The sequence below is a fragment of the Lathamus discolor genome, chromosome 5 (genome assembly GCF_037157495.1).
Source record: "Lathamus discolor isolate bLatDis1 chromosome 5, bLatDis1.hap1, whole genome shotgun sequence".
Taxonomy (NCBI): Eukaryota; Metazoa; Chordata; class Aves; order Psittaciformes; family Psittacidae; genus Lathamus; species Lathamus discolor.
In genome coordinates this window covers 44937281-44955683 of record NC_088888.1, presented here as the reverse complement: position 1 = coordinate 44955683, position 18403 = coordinate 44937281, and the positions used below count along the sequence as shown (strand labels likewise).

The following is an 18403-nucleotide window of genomic DNA, read 5'->3' as shown; positions in this document are numbered from 1 at the left end:
ATGGCATCCCTCAAGCATATCGATTGAACCACTCAGCTTGGTGTCATCTGCAAACTCATTGAGGGCACTCTCAATCCCACTGTCTACGCTGTTAATTAAGATATCAAATACTACTGGTCCCAGTATGTATCCCTGAGGGACACCGCTTGTAACTGATCTCCATTTGGACATTGAGCCATTAATTGCAACTCTCTGGGCACTGCCATCCAGCCAACTTCTTAGCCATCCAATAGTCCATCCATCAAACCCATCCGTTCTCCTGCTAGGCTGCCTAGAGAAGCAAGATTTTGATGCCTCTCTAGTAATGAAAACTTTGTTTTTTAATCTAGCATAGACGATGAAAGACAGTGGGCCTTTAAAGAACTCTTTAAACCTAGTTAAAGCAAAATAACTGCAATTTATTTAGGATTGTAAAATACTAAAATAATGAGTTAAAAATAGATATTTTTGTTTTCAATATTTGTGCTTACATTCTGGCTCATTTTTTTCCTGTATGGCCTTTTGAACAAATGCTTAGCCAAAACAGTTTGCTATAATTATTTCCTCATCATGCTTTTTTATAAGGCATTCATGCTCATTGGCAGAAGATAACTGCTTGCGCTCACGTAACAGAAGCCTTGAAAGAAACTAACAAAAAATGGCAACATCACTAAATAGTAAAGTCAGGGAAACTATGAGAAATAAAATAAAGCAATCAAGTTTCATAAACAAACTGGGAAATGCATAAAAATCAGCCCTTTTCGGAAGGGAGAAGGAACAACAGATCTATTAGAGTGTTCCTCCAGGGCAATCAATCAATGCACAGGAGAAAAAGCCCTACAGATATAGTGTCTTCCACTTCCCTTTTTAGATCTACACATTGAGGAAAAACTGTGGAGACTTCCCACACCAGAATCCTCCTCAAGTGTGTTTGTAAGAAGGTAAAGAACAAGCTCACAATGTGAAAAATAATGAAGTGCTAGTATGGAACTCAGGAATGAAAGACTTAGTCATTGTGATGCATTAATTCTCACATAAAACAGCCTCAGTCCTGTAGCTCTGAGACAGTAAAAGCAACATGAATTTCTGACAAGGGTTCAAGGGGAGAATTAGGAAACAACAGATGAGTTCAATTCTTGTACCAGAAAAATGTATATAAATTACTCAAAAGAAAAGAATTAGTGAGCACACAGATAATTCCATCCAGCTGTTAGAAAAGCCACATCTCAACCCATTGTCCTTCTCTGAAGGACTCAATGGGCATGAATTTGTTTCAAGGCATCAACTCAGTAAACCAGAAAAACCTCAGTAGTAAATGCCGCAAATGGACTTCCAGAACCACAAGATTATTTAAGCTAACCTACAGGGTGTTTAATCTCTCCATACTTCTGGAATTTCTGCCCTCCCCTCTAAACTCCAATGAAATCATTAGGGATAATGAAAATTACGGAGAAGCTTTTAAGTGAAGAACAAAGTTGGCTAGGACTCTTCAGCCTGTAAATACGATTACTAAAGGGATGGCAGACACCAGTACAATCTGAGTAGTGGAGATCAGCTGGGAAGGAAGGACTGGAGGAGTGCACCAAAGCAGATGAGCAGGGAGTGAGTGCCACGCAGGTGAATATGGCTCCAGACTGCCTGACATGATTTTTCCTCAGCCTGGGAGAGCAGCTCTGGCATGTCTTGGAGGGACCTGACTCACTCCTGGACTGTTATCACCACCTTGCCAAGTCTGCCCAGATGTCATAATGAAACACACCCACAATTTTAAATAAATGTACAAAATACAGTTAGCTATCTATATCTTAGCATAAAATGCAGCGCCCAGTTTAAAAGAACTCACTCAAATGAAGCTTGAGCCTTACCACATCAGGCAGCTGCATTTTTTTTTCCCCACAATAAAAGTACAGTTCATTTAAGAGGATTCAAAGTGAAAAGCTGCAATCTTCAAGTGGCAAAAACCAAACCCAAAACAAGTTTCAGAGGTTTTGAAGCATGCTAGTCACATTTACAATACAAACTGGAAGAAGAAATCAAAGGGACAGGCACAGAAACCATTATGCAGACTTCAAAAAACATGCTTTATGGCTCTGCTACCATTGATTCTGTGAACAGTGAAGAAAATCTGCTTAATTCTACTCACTAGCCATTTACCTGCTTTTCTGGATAAACATAAACTCAAGGTGGGGGGAGGAGAATTAAATTAGACATTAAGAAAAATTCTTCCTTATGAGGCTGGTGAGGCACTGGCACAGGCTGCCCACAGAAGCTGTGACTGCTCCATTCCTGGAAGTGATCAAGGCCAGGCTGCATGGACTGTGAGCAACCTGGTACAGTGGAAGGTGTCCCTTCCTGTGGCAGGTTGGGTGGAACTAAATGATCTTTATGGTCCCTTCCATGCCAAACCATTTTCTATGATTCTATATAAAACACCTGCCCCAAAAGACAAAACTGATCAGTCTTCAAGGTGTTTGGTCACTGCTGATAGTTACCTGATCCTCAACAAAACCTGTTTTCTCTAGCTATTTTCTTGGGTTCACATTTGGAAGAAGTTATATTCTGAAAGTATTTGCATTATTTCTTATGTGAAAAATCAGTAAGTACAGAAGCTTGCTTTTGAAATTTGAGGCACTGATGTAGTGAGCACCACACTTTGGAATCTCTTTTTAAAATGTATGCTAAAAGAATAAATATTTCTCTCCAAACACAGCACAGCTGTTACCAATAGATGATACACACACATATCAAAATATAATTTAAAAAATACCAACACCGAACACACTGTTGGATCAATTCTCCCTCCTCCCCTCAAAGTTCATTTAGCAATTGATTTTGCACCAGAAACAAAAACAACAAAACAAACAAAAACCCAATTTAAACAAAACCAATACTTCTCAGCTACCCTAATATCTAAGGGGAGAAAGAGTCTCCTGATATTTGCCCTGAAAAGAATACTGCTGGAAAGAGCCCTGTATTCACCCAAAAGCCATTCTGGCAAAAAGGCTCCCCTGAGCAAAGTCACAACACAAACACAATACTTGGGAGAAGCTACTTCAGTAAGATCAACTGACTTGAATAAATTGAAAGGTTAAACACTGAGAAATCCCTATAAAATCCATTACAAAAAACATACAAAGCACTACTTTGCATTGTGTACTCTGAACTATAGCACATTACTCAGAAAACTAAAGGTGGGACATTTCCTCTCTAGAGGTAAACAGTGTTATCACATACAAAATTAACTGAGCAACAGAAAGCAACTGCATGTCTGATGCTAAAGAAAACAACATTAATGACTGCCAAAGAACAAACGTTAAGAAGGAACAAGGGACTTAACTTCTACAGAATTTGACTGAGGGGGATAGGGGAGTGTAACACAGAGACAAGTCACAAAAGTCTGACTGCACTGCTAGAAGAAAAAAAAAAAAAACAAACCAAACCAACCCAAACAAAACCAAAGCCAAGTGTTATATAATCAAGTTAGAAGGAACATTGAATGCAGGCTTTTCCTCTCTGAGAAAAAAGCATAGCAAGAGTAAAGAGAATACTTTCAAGTTACTGTAAAAAGTGCCCGTGATTTTTTTCAACTCAGCACATTTAACAGCAGTATACATTTAATTTAAATGTCACTGAAAATTTCATAATCTATTAGCTTATTGTAGAACGCTGTGGACCAGACTCTGAACTGCCCCTCTGAAGTATTATAGAAGTCTGAACATGCTCAGCCCCAAACACATTGTAAACAATACTGGAAACTACAAAACACAAGTAAACATTAATCTTCCCAACCCTTCTATAGCTAAAGAAAACACAAGATCAATTCGCAGTAAACTTGTGTGTGGGGCAGCTGGTTTACTGCTTTACCGGATGATGACTCCACCCAGCCATGCCCTACACACATAACCATTTTGATAATTAGGCAGGGGACAATCAGTAAACCATTGACAGAAGTATGGATGTCTGATTTAACACTCAATATAAATCACAGGAAATCCTTAAGGGAAGGCTTGAATCCGAATGGCACTTCAGGGACAAAATTAATCCACAAGGATACTCTTATCACCAAATCCTAATCTGTCTCAATGAAAGCAATTCCCAAGGTAATGATCTTGCAAAGTGTGAATCAGATACCAGCCAAATGGCCATGAAAGCATAGAATACCTTATGAGGCAGATAGCACTGAAAGTCTTCAAGCTGATCAAAGTAATAGGTAGTTTTAAGGGTGGATTTTTATTCTGATTTTGTAAGACTCCCTAAACCTGTTTTGTTACTGTCTGAACTGCAAAAATAAATTTTGTTACAAGTTCTTATCCTAATTCAACTGTAAAAAAATGCAACAGAGAGACACAGCAGGTCAAACCTGCATTACACCTCCAGAACGATCAATAATTTCTCTTCATGTCTCTTTAGTAGGATGCGTAACAGCTAATACAATTCACCCTGGAATCACACCTCAAAAAAATATCCCTATGCAACTGTGCTTCACTCCAACTCGGCCTTGTGTCACACTAAAACATTAAGTAGCATGACTTACTGCCATACCCAGTATGGTAGCTTATGTTGTTAAATAAGTCTATTGCGTAACAGGGATGCAAGCTGGAAAATTCTCAGTGGAGGACTTGAGATAGAGAGGCTCATGTGATCCTGACTCAAACTCATTCCCTGGTAAGAGGAAGACCCTCTCACCATACAGTTATCAAATATGCCACGTTCCTTTTCCAGTTCCTCAGAATGTCCTGAAACTGCATATACACTCCTTTTCTAAATTTACCCTCCACATCCAAAGTCTCACAAAGTCTTGGGATGTTCTTGTCAGATTTCACCCAGGCCTAGTCAGCTTGGCCATTTCAAGTGTCAGGAAGAGCAGGAAGCTTGACAACAGAGACCTGGGAACCGTTTCAATGCCTTGTCTAATCATGTCTCTGGGCTGAGCATTACCAAAGGGCAGCTACTCCTACCGGGACCCCATCGAGAAGTGATGGTTGGTATAAGAACTGTTTCTCTCTGTCCCTCTCTGGTTCCCTTCTTGAAAATTGTTTTTATTCTTAACATCTTTCTACCTTCCCGTAGTAATTTTTTTTTACCTCCTTTTTTTCCTGTTCTTTCGCCCCTTTTTCTCTCCCCACTTCTCCTCCTTTCCTTTATGCTAGGGCGTGGCAGAAGATGTTATTTACTAATGTACAACACTAGTTCACAGAAAACAGAAAGAGCATTCAATAGAGAATGTTCATGGGAGGTAATATACAGTTGCCCTTTTAGTGATACTTTCTCTCCATATTATTTTAGCTACCAGCAACCTACAGCTCAGTGATTCCTGAGCCAGCACTAATTGATCTTTTTCATAAAATCTCTGAATTCCCTCCACTTAGGGAATTCAAATTTACTTTTCAATAAATGTAAGTCTTTAGCATGCTCAACATCTTTTGGCAAAGGAGCAAAGTTTAATACAAACCTGTGTAAAGAAACACTTTTTTTTTATATATTTGAAAAAAAAAATGGTGACATCATCTCACTGGTGACACTAGATTTACCTAGCTTCTCCATTGGAGAAGACAGTGATCTACGTCTTCTGTATTTAGAGTACTATAGACCCCTACCCCATCATCTTTCAAACAACTCCGCTCTAGTCCGATATATGTACTAGTATTTAGTAATTTCTCATACAGACCTGTTCCATTTCTTCGGCTGTTCTTTCTGCCCTTCTCTGTACATGCAGTTCCACCAGAATGGTCCCATGAGGTGCAAACTAGACTGCATGTAGCATAAGATAGAAAGGTACTGGTAGCACAATCAGTTTCTGTTTATTTCCTAGCAATTTTCAGGATTCCGATTTTCACTATTGATGAACTTTGAACAGATATTTTCATTTCAGTTGCAAGATCTTATTAATTACCACATTATAGAATTTCAGTGCCCATCACTGTGTACATAAACCAAAGGTTGCCTTTTTCACATTCCTCAGCCTGCATTACCACATTTCAACTTTATGAAATTATAGGATGCCATCTAACAGTCAGTACAGCAATGTTCTTTTGCAATCCCTCATGGCTAGCTGTTTAGTACCAACATTCTGCATAACTCAGTATTCTCAATAAATTTCTCTGCCTCATCATTCTACCCCATTTCCACAGCATTTACAAACACACTGAAATACACAGATCCCCAGCACAAACCCATATAAGAATCCAACAAGAAAAAAAGATTATTTATTTTTACACATGAACTTTTCTGCCATCTCTTATTTTAGCAGCCATTCATCAATGAAAGGATGCACTTTCCACAGCAATTGAACTTCTTTTCAAACTTTTGGGGATGGAACTTCTCAATTACTTTTCAGAAATCCAAGTAACACCACCTGGTTCTTCCCTGTCTATGTGCCTCCCAATTCTCACAAAGAACTTTCATATATACATGACACATTACTTTCTTTCATATAATTTACACCAATTCTTCCTCATTTTATCATATTCATTTGTGTATTGTTTCAAACAAATTCAGTCTTCTACTTCTTATCACCTCCAACAGAGATATCTCTGCTGTTCTTACATTAGTTAACAATAACAACAAAAAATCCCAAAACAAAACAAAAAATCCTAGAAGACTCAGTTTTAAGTATCATATCCTAAAACAAGCATTTCCTCCATACCACTCTCTACACTACAATCAATCAATATCATTGTAAAATAGATGGAAGACTGCCCTCACAAGGACTTAGTATGCATTCTTTGGGCAATGGAAAAACTGTTATTTCCTCATTCACATGCTTCAGAAAAAACAAGTTTCAAATGCAACAGATTTATTAAATAAAGATGCATTTAAATATCAAAACCAAGAACAGACCAAGCTAGCATATAAGGCAATTATATTCACAATTTCATACTTTATCTGATAAATGGATGTAAGGATTGTACATCAAATAACAATGACATTGACAGTTAAGAACCTACATAAAATGTAATATTCTAGTGTACACAAAAGTTAGACTTAACAGTATCATTAATACTCCCTGTCCCCAACATCATCCTAAGTAAACAAAGTCCTATTTCCAAACTTTTGGGGAAGAAGATACGGGCTTGCTCAAAGATTTAATAAGCTATATAAATTACACATTGGAAGTGGAGGAAAAGGCAAAAAATATTGTTGCTGCTATAGATAAAGCACAGAGTTTCAGCTCTGCATTTTTTTTTTAATTCTGTTAAGAAAAGTGGTCTTCAAGAGAAAGATTACAGAAAATCTGGGAATTCATCAGTTCATTTCAAATTTTTGATTGTTCAGTAATGCAAACAATATTTTTATCATCACAACTGTAACTCAGAAAGTGCTTAAAAAGTTGAATCTATTGTAAATATCAATAAAGAACAAACGCTATTGCAAATCACTGTAATTTACAAGGCAGTATATTACACGGTGCTAAGCTACAGTCTAACATTTCTCAAGTGAAGACCAGGCAGCATGCACACAAACCTCTGGATGTTCAGTCATTTACAGAGCAAGCTACCGCATATCCATGGATGGCATACTACAATTCCACAAAGCCCAGCACCTACTTCCAAGATCTCTCACTACTCTTATTCAACAGGCAAGAAAGAGACAGACAGGTGTTTCTCTACCAAAATTTTGAATGAAAATTAAAATGAACTACTAACTTGATTAAAATACAGATTCATAAATAATATATCCTTTTTCATACCTCTGGCCACATCTTATATACGTGGGAGAAGAGTGGCTTGGAAATATTTTTTCATATAAGACTAGTTCTGCCTCTAAAAGACTTGAAAGCTACGGACACTTCTGGTCTCACACGATCCTAAGGAACAGATATTCATATAAATGAATACCTGTTACACTGTTACAGCAACTAAGGGAATAAGCACTTGAATACTGATACTCTAAGACTCAGACCAATCTCTGAGATTACAACAAGAAGCAGTATCAGGGATATCAATGACACATATCTTTACTGAAATATGTTTATATTTTTCTCTGGCTGCTCCAGGACACAACACTAACCAGACACTGTATATAATACTAAATGTATGCAATTTTGAGGTGTAAAAGACAAAATATATACTTAGAAGTCAAGACTAATACATATTACCTTAACAAGTTATTTTTTTCATTTCAACAACATTAAATCAAATCCAATTGTATATACAGGAACAGTCACTGAATTGCTTACCAAATATTTATACTACCACACTGAAAAGAACAAGAAAAAGAGTATTGTCAGTTATTGCTTTAAAAAAAGGAAAGAATAAACAAATTTCTATTATGTTACATTTTACACACTCTCCTGAAATTTAACCTCTAGCAAAAGTTACTTAAATTACGTGAGCCTATCCCTCAGTGAATATGACTTTTTCTTCATGCTGACTAGGACCTAGCAACCCAAACTTTTACTTAAACCCAACCAGCACCTTATTGCTTGCTCTCTGCCCTGCACAGAAATATTAAAACATATATGAAAGATGCGTATGTAGGACAACCAGAATGGCAGATGCTCCATTCTATATAAAGGTATTTCAGTTCAGAGAGAAAACAAAGAAGAGTTATTTTCTTCCAGTAATCAAGCAAGACAATATGAGTTGCCAAAATCCAACATTAAAAAAAGCACAGAAGAGAGGGCTGCAAGTCAACAGCAACTATCTTAATACAACTGTTTTAAAATATTTAAAGCACATGATGTAGTTTAAATTAACAAACATAAAATAAGACAATATGCTTGATATCCCAGTGTGTCTTCCTTTTACTGGTGCACTTAATTGATTTATAAAAAAATTAAAAGCAACCAAGAACACTTACATGAAAAGCTTACCCCCTACACAGCAGATGTATTATACAGCACTCTTAACATATGTTTATGTTTAAAGAGGACATATGAATATTCATCCCTACTGAGTGGATAAGCAATTAAGTGAAATAAGATAGAGCAGTCTCTTCAGGCCACCACATTTCAATGCATGAAGAGGTCAGGTGTTACCATCACTGCCTTTGCTCAGTCCTTCTGCTGCCGCTTTCATTTTCAGGAAGCACAATTATGACTTTCAGATTTACTGAACCTGAGCAATTTAAGACGGAATGCCAAAATTCCATTTTAGTTTTCACAAATTCAAACCAAAAGGCATGTTGCAGCCTATTTACAATTTCCTCTAAGCCCTCTTCAATACTACTTTCAAAGAAAGCTTCTAAATTTTGTTGGTACAGGCTGCTTTGTACAAATAAGACTATGAACACAAAACTGGAATTTAAAGAAACTCCCTGGATTCAACTCTGCTCTCCTGAACTGCATGTAACTACGAAACAAATGCTTAATTCAGAACAGCCCCTAGAATGTACTTCACTTGCTCCTAGCCTTTTACAAGCCATAAAACACAACTCCCATTTTTCTCTTTGCAGTAACTTAGGATGTTTACTGCACAGGAACAAAAAGCTTAGAAAAAACTAAATGTACCACATAAAATAGCTAGGCTAGATTAAGCTCTTCAAAAATGCTCGAACACCAAACAACAGAAAGAAAAGACTGATCAAGAAGTCCAGATGATGTTTGAAAGGATATTGTACAAGAAAACAAGATATATTAACAGGGGTATTTCACTTTCTGAAGTCTTCTCATTGTTCCTGCCATATCGCTAATCCCCATTCTTAACATTTTATCGTTATTTTATAGCTAATTCCAGATCATCAACAGCAAAACTGATCAGCTCCAGGCACAATGTCAATTTCTCTGGATTTCCACAGGTGAGCTTCGTGGCTGCCGACACTGGAGAAGTGCCCTTCATTCCTGTTTTTACAGGTTTTGTAAAGTGTGGCGCAGTATGGACTTAAATGCCTTTGAAAAGTCAAATATGACCACATCTCTGCAACTGTGATATATGAAATACAGGGACAGATCCTAAACATCATGAAAATCAAAGACTCATAAATTTTCTCTACCAACTGTTTTAATGGCTCACAACAAAAGCTGTCCTGTAGTGTTGGTTTCAAATTGTTTTCTCCTTAGATGTGGTATGATGATTAAATTCACAATGAAACTTCGTGGTTTATACTGGGTTGGATTTCTCCAGCCAATATATTTGTGTTATAAACGTTCCTCCTTTCCTGCTAAGTATTTCACTTCACTTTTCTGAAAATTCAGCAGCAGCAGCTACTACGCTATAACTGGTAACCAAGCTATGTTATCTAAGGCTGTAATTTAAGCAGATTGAGAGAATAACATATTCTTTTTCAGATGAACCAGCTTTGTTTTCTTCATATGTATAGGAGATTTGGTATTCTAAAAAGCCAGCCTGACAGGTATTTCCATAGGCCTCCAGCAACCTAATTAATACATTCTAAGCTCTTTAGACTTAACATCTGGAAAATCCAAAGACTTTTCTAAGCATGATTATTCCTCTTTTTAAAACTGCAATCACATCAGTATCAACATGTTAGTATTTTTATCTATCATGCTAATGTCTAAATTACCCATGAAGAGAGCTCCTGGAAGTCATGCCATGAGGACAAGATTTTTCAACCAACATTTTTAGAGTGAGCAGCAATTTACAGAATTTTATACCTCTTTAAGGAAAAAAAAAAAAAAAAAAAAGCTGTATAATAATAAGGATAGAAAGCCAAGGATGCACGTAATTACTTCTACTTCAGTTTTTGAAAGTAATTAATAAATACTAAAAATGGAAAACCAAAGAAGAACCCAAAGAAACCCCTATCACTCAAACTCCAACTGAATGAGTATTTGGAAACACTGAACCCTAGTCTAAACAACACAAGATGATGGATCTTCTGAAATACGTTTCAAAAAAACGCATGCTATATCAATTAAAAATTCCAATTCAAACATGTAAGACAGCTGTTTCTTGCCCTGCATAAAACACCCTGTGCAGCTGTCATCAGTGTTTGTAAAAGAATATTTACTCCAATCTTTCAAAATCAATTTATAGGCAGAACTTCACAGAAAAAAAAGCAAGCTTAAGACTTCCAAAATAGGTGCCTTAGATCTCTCAGCTGTTGCTACTCTACACCATTTTATTGCTCAGTCACCATCCCCCCCAAATGACCACTCCTTGCTACCACTGCCTCCTGAATTTCATCTCCACCTCCCTGCTTTTACATGTTTTCTTTTTTGTCCTCTTTTGTAAATGGGAACCAAAGCAAACTCTGCCAACGATTAAAAAAAAAGTCAACAGTAAACATGATAACAAAGGTGCTAAGCTGTACCTTCCATGTATGCATTTTATTATACTAAACAGGTGCATTTTATTTCTGAATGTCAAAGCATCAGAAAAATGCCCATTAGCTACCTTTGTATAATCACAAAGCTAGGAGAAAAAACAGCAATCCAGTATTATTCATTTGGAATGTAAAAGCAACAACAACAAAACAACAAACAAAAACAAAACATAAAAAACCCACCCAACTCATACTATCAAAAACTGGACCCAGTAAAGCCAGGTAAGCTTTGTAGATAAACTCTTGAAAAAAGTGGAAAGTGATAAACTGTTGTACATCCATAGTTGCCATTTTTGTACAAATGGTAGCACACTTGCCAAAAGTGTAACAGCACAAAGAGCAGGCTATTACAAGAAGCATACATTTATGGTGGAGAGAAATCTGGCAGAGGGTCATGGTGGCAACACGCTCATTTCCTCTTACTTCCTCCAAATTTTAACAATAATTTTTAATTGCTTTTAAAAAAAGAAAAAAAAAAAAAGTCTTATTTTGGTCAGTACATCTGGCAAGGAGAGGCAAAGTCAAGAACTGGTAGAGCAGCACCTGAAGATCCTCTTTTAAAGAACATGTACCCTAGAGTGTAGACGCAGCTATTGAATAAGGTTAAGCTACCTAGCTGACTGCTGCTGCTGACAGTGCTCCCAGAGAAATACTGCAGAAAATAGCTCCAAAGAAGTGAAGAAGTGGAAGAAATGCACACGCAATTCACGAGAAGTTCGTATACAGGAACAAGAACTAATATTATTTATGAGTTCAAAGCCAAACTTGCTGAACTCTGGATAAACACGCAAACAGACACTTACGCACCACTGTCCCAGGCCTCACAATGGAGTTACAAAGCTGTTGCTGAGGCCAGGAACGTGGGCTCTAACTAAGGCTGAATCAGACACTCGGGATAAATTTCTTGGTAGCTGTCTGGAGGTAGAATGATGGACCAATTTTACAGACAAGAAAAAAAGTGGGCTTCTTCTTAAGTGAAAAAAAATCCTCACAAAAGTAATCAAGTGTCTAGACTGTACTTTAAGACCTGCTTTATCAAATAGTTTTATTCTGTATGATTTCCACCACCACCACCCCCCCCCCTACCCGTAAAAAAGCCATTTGGATTACTAGACTTCACTTTTACAACTGCCACAGGAAAAAAAGATTGCTGATGGCAAACTCAAATAAGACCTGTTAAGATAATTTCAAGTACTTTGCTAAAGATTGTAGCCCCAGGCATGGTCTTCCTGAGTAGGTGAAAATCAAAGGATCTGAAGTGAAGTCATGAGAATTGAGAAGTGCATTTGTTTTAAACTACAAAACAGTTCACTGCACTCTAAAGGAGTAGCAGGCAAGATCAATACTCGTACTTTAAGCTATGAAGTTACAATCCAAAAGCATTAGCTGAATCCACAGATCTACCTTACCCTCCCAGACTCACAGGTACCTACTCTAAACCACACTTTAAGAAGAAATTTAAAGTGTACGTATGAAAGGCAGGAAAATAATCAGTGCCTGTCCTATACTACTACACAAAAGAAATTAGATCCTTGAGCAATATATGTTAAAAATAAAACCCCTAACATTTTGGCCCTTACCACAGCTTCGCATGATGATGTCTTTACACAGCCAGACGTAAAGAGTCTGTGGCGGGAGAAAGTCTGAGGTCAGATCAGTATTTGAAAACGTGATATTAAAACTGTAAATATTTATTAAGCACACATGGAGACATTTAATAAGGTGAACACCAATTTAATATTTACTGTATCTTGAAGAGAAATTGGCTTTCTTTCCCTATACCCTTTTAAAAAAAAGGTAAATAGCTGAAAGCCAGTAAAGTTAACTCTTGCTGGGATACAACACAGTGGAAGTATTTACATTTCACTGATATTATTCCTAAAGCTCCTGACATCAAAAGCAAAATTATTATGTAATTTGCCATCTCTTAAGGGAATTCATACAGTTTATACAGATTAAATGGTTTTCCTCTGAGAAGCACCATAGAATTATACAGCAAAATAAAACAGAAGACTTTTTTCACATCCATCCCAGAGGTTAAGAATGAAAAACAGACAACTGTTCAGATGTGTGTTCACATGCACACCAAAATATCACATAGTTGGTTTTATTTTCCTGAAAAATAAGAACAAAGGTAAATTAAAAGCTTTCATCCCAATTTGCTACAACAAAAATTAACAAATATCAGACCATAACTGCAGTACCGGATAAACAAAAACCAAGAAAGCTTTAAACGTATCATAGTTGCAGAATCCTTCAAAATAGCAAAGGATATGAATGAATGTTGTGCTTTTTGTTTTATGACTGGTAAAAGAAGAAGAAACAGACTGGTGAGAGAAGAGGAAACAGACACAAGTTTTCTCATTTTCTCAGCAGCTAGGAAAAAAGCTCTGCAGATGTTTCAGGTGCTTCAGCTAACATGAAACACACAGCAGAATCTAAGAAAAATATCTTGCCAGGGAGTAACTTCCACCCTTCCACTGTTCCTCAAATGTATCACTAGTATCACTACTTGTGCTAATCAAAACCCTGGCTCCTCATTTCAAAGAGCATCCTTTTTTTTTTTTTTTTTTCCCTCTCCCTAGCTATTCAGTATCAATCTCTATTTAGCATCTTCATGAGGCATAACATTTAGCTCTTTTTAGCATCAACTGGCATTCTTTCATGAAAAAGCCGCCTCTGTGACTTAGAATATGCCATTTAAATAAAACAGTCTAAAACAGAATAATTGATTTACATTTCTGTGCTTTTTTTGCACCTATACTCCAACCCTTAGTAATTAAAATGTGGGTTATTTCCAAGGGTCACATTTCTAAAATTGTAGTTCACTGTTTCCCCACTGCCACTTAAAACATACCTTCTAAAGAGACATCATCATAAAGGTCACTAACAGACAATGAAGTGCAAGTGAAGTATACAGGCCACAGCATTGCCACCAAATGATCAGCAATAGTTATGTCCCCACCAGTGACCAATTTCAGGAGAACCAGTTAATCCAAAAGTAGCAGTGATCATTTATCGGTTTACATGGCTCTCACAACCATTCCAACATCAAATGTTCACTGTGACTCTACTTTATAATGAGCTATGTGAGGACAACCATTTTCACTGATAGAAACAGCGGAACCCCAGCTGAGCAATGCTGTGGAATTTTTATTTGTGACACCCTAGAAGATATTTACATTAACAAAAGAAAATGCACAGGAATCCACATCACTCCTTAAGCAAACTGTAATCACTGTCTTAACCTTACAATGTTTTATGCGCATCCTCATATTGAAAAATTTTAAGACAGAGCATATTGCACATCTGTGACAGTTTTCCATTCAGTTCCCTTGTATATAAAAAGATCAGCACCCAACTGTACAGAGAAGAGGAATGAAAACTTTTCATACAAAAAAATACTCAAATGAACACAGCATTTCTGAAAGGAATCAGAAGATACACGACTTTCTCATTCCTGGGCTTCTAGGGAGAAGCTTTGCCTTAATCTTTTTTCTCTTTTTAAAAACATACAATTGCCCTTTTCACAATCACCTCTCCAATATCATAGTATATTGTGTTGTAAGACAAATATAAAACCTGAAATTCTTCCACTACATTTCAAATTTGTAGCACTGGATTCAACAATGTAAATTCCTTTACTAGGTATGGTTTGGGACTTTTTTTTTAAGCTATCAAACTGCCCTAGGTAGGTTTTACCATTACTAGTCTACATGGCTGCAGCTTAAACCTGCAGGTGCCAGTCTCAGCAAGTTAGAAAGTACATGTAATTGTCAATGATGAAATTAAATACTACATATATATATATATATATATATATATATATATATATCCATACACACATATATATGTATTTGCATAAGATTTTTTGGTTTTTAAATAAAAAGAATGCCGAAAAAATCAGTAAGGGCAGAATCATGCTCAGCAAGACTTAAAGCTCATATTACCACAAAAAGGCCAAGTATTGCAAGAAAATTCTGGGGAGTACAGCACCCAAAACCAACTTCAGGTACATTACCTGAAACCAATGTGAGAATGGCTAGATTTGAAGCTGGCAGCAAGACCTTAACTCTGAACTATGTAAAGAAATACTGAGTTTTAATTATTTAAGTTTGCAACTAAAATATTACCGAGTGCTGGAACTATGATGGTACGCATGCTTGCCTCTAGTCCAATTCCTTTCTAACAAAATACATTTTATGGAATGCATAAAGAATTTGAAACATTTCAGTCATTCTGTCACAAACTGTTCTTGAATTTGATGTTGTGATTTTCAGAAAAAAACTCAGGGCCTGAACTGAGACCTGAGAGAAAACGATTCTGCAAGGTTTAGCCTTCATGATGGCAACTGTAGCAAGTGATAAACTGTGTTGTATAAAACACTGTCAATTACCTCAACAATAAACTAAGTCAATTGTATTATATTCTATTTTTTGGTTGCCAAGCAGTTTTAACTAAATAGTAAAATATCAACCGTTACATGAAAAGAATACCAAGCATGTTTTATTTAGCAGTGTGATTATTTCTCATCTAAATTTATCTTTCCCAAGATTTTCAATCTTAGGGCTAATTTTATACATATGACTAGGTACAGCACTGACAATGCCATGTACCATTACTACACATTGAACAGCTTTGCATAATAGCTGGCATTATCTCCAATCGTCAGAGTTCAAATAAACTTCAGTTCTTTCTTTCTAATCAAATTAATGACAAGCCTATGTTAACAACTTCAATCATGACTGTCATAGGACAGGTGTAATATACACACATTTGGAGTAAACTATCCTACCTAGAAGGACAGTTGCCTTTATTTTAGCTTTACTGAAGAATTTAAACACAATTTCTTAAGAATAAAAAAAAATCATAAAAAAAACCAATCCCACACACACAAAACAAACAAAAAACCCCACCCCAACCCCAGAAGTACCTAACCCGCAGACTTATGTGTTTAAATGTATTTGGAATGTTCTTTCTAAAGCGTCATCTGGATTTCACCAGTAAGCTACATAAAATGCTATAAAATTATTAATGAAATTCAAACTGTGTAAGAGTGTATGGTAAAAGTTTCTGTACAATTTAGTCTACCCCATCTGCTGCTAAATTTAATTTAAATCTATTTTAAGCCAAAAATCTCTAGAACAGAAATCTGACATGACTTCTGGAGTGCAATATGACCTTAAAACATAATATAAACAAAGAAAAGGATTTTTAGATGTGAAAGACAAATATTGTGTAAGCTAAACACATTTAGATATAGCACAAACTACAATTTACATACACATATTTCGGCTACTTTAAATATTTATTAATCATTTCACAGTTCTAAATGCAAAATGTGTATGGGCCAGTTAGACCAGAGACAATGATGGAAAGTTAAGTTAATGTGAAGTTCTACACTGGGTACAGAGGTGTTAAGAGTGGCTAGCCATGACACTCAAGATTCTCCAAATGTACCAAGTCTTTCTTGTACTGTTTACTTCCAGGATCAGGGGTTTACTCATAGCATCTTTAAAACCTTCCCATCAGTGTAGTCCAGCACTCAAATACAGAAACAGAGGTTAAAACAAAACTGAAAAAGAAGTCATAAAAACAAGCCTATTCATAGATGCTGTCTATTTATACCTTAGGAGATAAGTTGGTCAAAGTGTCATTGCCTGATCTCCTGCATTTGCTTTTCCAACACCCCTAAGTTTACTGTTTTTCAAGCACTTAGAAAGTTTCAGGCATATTCTAAAACTCTCCTCCTTAGCATAGTTGTTACCATAAGTCTTCGGAGTTAATTATTTTACAGTATTTATACCTGAGTGTTCAGTAAGTCAGCCAGAAGTCGTTTTTCAGTATGGAAGTGAAGACTGCTTATGCTAGTAGGTATATACAAGAAAAAGCTTCTAATCTACTCATGTTCTTCTGTTCTTGTGAGCAGACCCTTCTTTTTCCCCACTTAGTAACACAGCCCATAAGCCAATCATTTAAAAGGGAAAAATAATTTATAGTGTTTATTTTTCTTCTAGTAGCTACAGTGTAACTTCTACTTTAGAATTCAAATTGCATGAAGTGCAGCATCTAGAACTGCACATCAGTTATGGATGTCCAACTGCTACTGAGTTATTAGGAGCTACCCATTTTAAAAAACTCTCTTATTGTGGCTTGTAGAAACAACATGGTTGGCACATTGTTCCACGACAAATCAAATTAACATTTTAAGAACCCAAACCAGCACTGTAATACTTAAAATCATTAAAACTGCACCACCTCCCCACTGGGGATAGCAAGAGGGCAAGCCAGAGCTCCAGTATGTGAGCAGTCTGTAGAAGTATACACATTGTAACCAGAGCTGATACTGTCTATAGTTAATATAATTTAAGACACATGACTTCCTAAAAAAAAAAAAATAATAAAATACATATTTCCCTAGCACTTGCCTCAACTTCAAAATATAGACGACACAAACTCTTGCAATGAAGAGGAACAAAGCAGAGTTGCCAAAAGAACTATCCTGCAATAAAATAAACATTAACTACAGGCACAAAAGACAAGCCAGGTGCCATACGAATAATACCTCAGCCTGCAAGAGTGTGTTTGTGGGTGCCCTAGCCCACTTTCAGCACAGTACTTTGGTGCACGACCACAGCAACGTGTAGCACATAGGGAATGCCTACTTCCATCCTGAGCACAGCGAATACACAATACTCAAACACGGCGACGAGACTCCGGGCCTTTGTACTCCCCATCCCCAGATTTAAAGCACAGCTCCATGAAGTGTTAAAGGGCGCGCTGGCGAGGTCTGGGCACACATGTAACGAACAAGAAGGACGAGGGTGGCAGGAGCACTGCACGGCTCTACAGGAAGCCCCCCCCCCCCCCCCCCGCCTCCCCTGAGGCCACTGCATGAAGTTGGCCGAGCATCACTCGCCCCATCGCAAGCCCGGGCGCACGAGAGGCCTCCTTCTCCTCGGCCTCCTCCCGCTCCCGCACGTCCTCGCCGCCAGATATGCCCTCCGCCGACCAGTCCCCCCCAGCCTCACGGCGGAAGGAGGACCGGGGAGGTGGGAGGGGGGCTCCATGACCCTCTCCCCGCTCCTGTTTCCAGGGTCAGCGACAAAGTCCCGCTCCTGCCCGACTCGGGGACAACCCCGGGCGCACCCCTCACACAGGATAGCCCCCCCCGCCGCCGTCTCCCCCGTTCCCGCCC

The 18403-nt window shown here is 37.4% G+C and overlaps 1 protein-coding gene across 5 annotated transcripts in view; it reads right to left on the bottom strand.

Moving 5' to 3' along the window:
* Positions 1–18403, bottom strand: part of SCAF8 (SR-related CTD associated factor 8) — a 109292-nt gene that overhangs the window by 77574 nt on the left and 13315 nt on the right. The window lies entirely within an intron of this gene.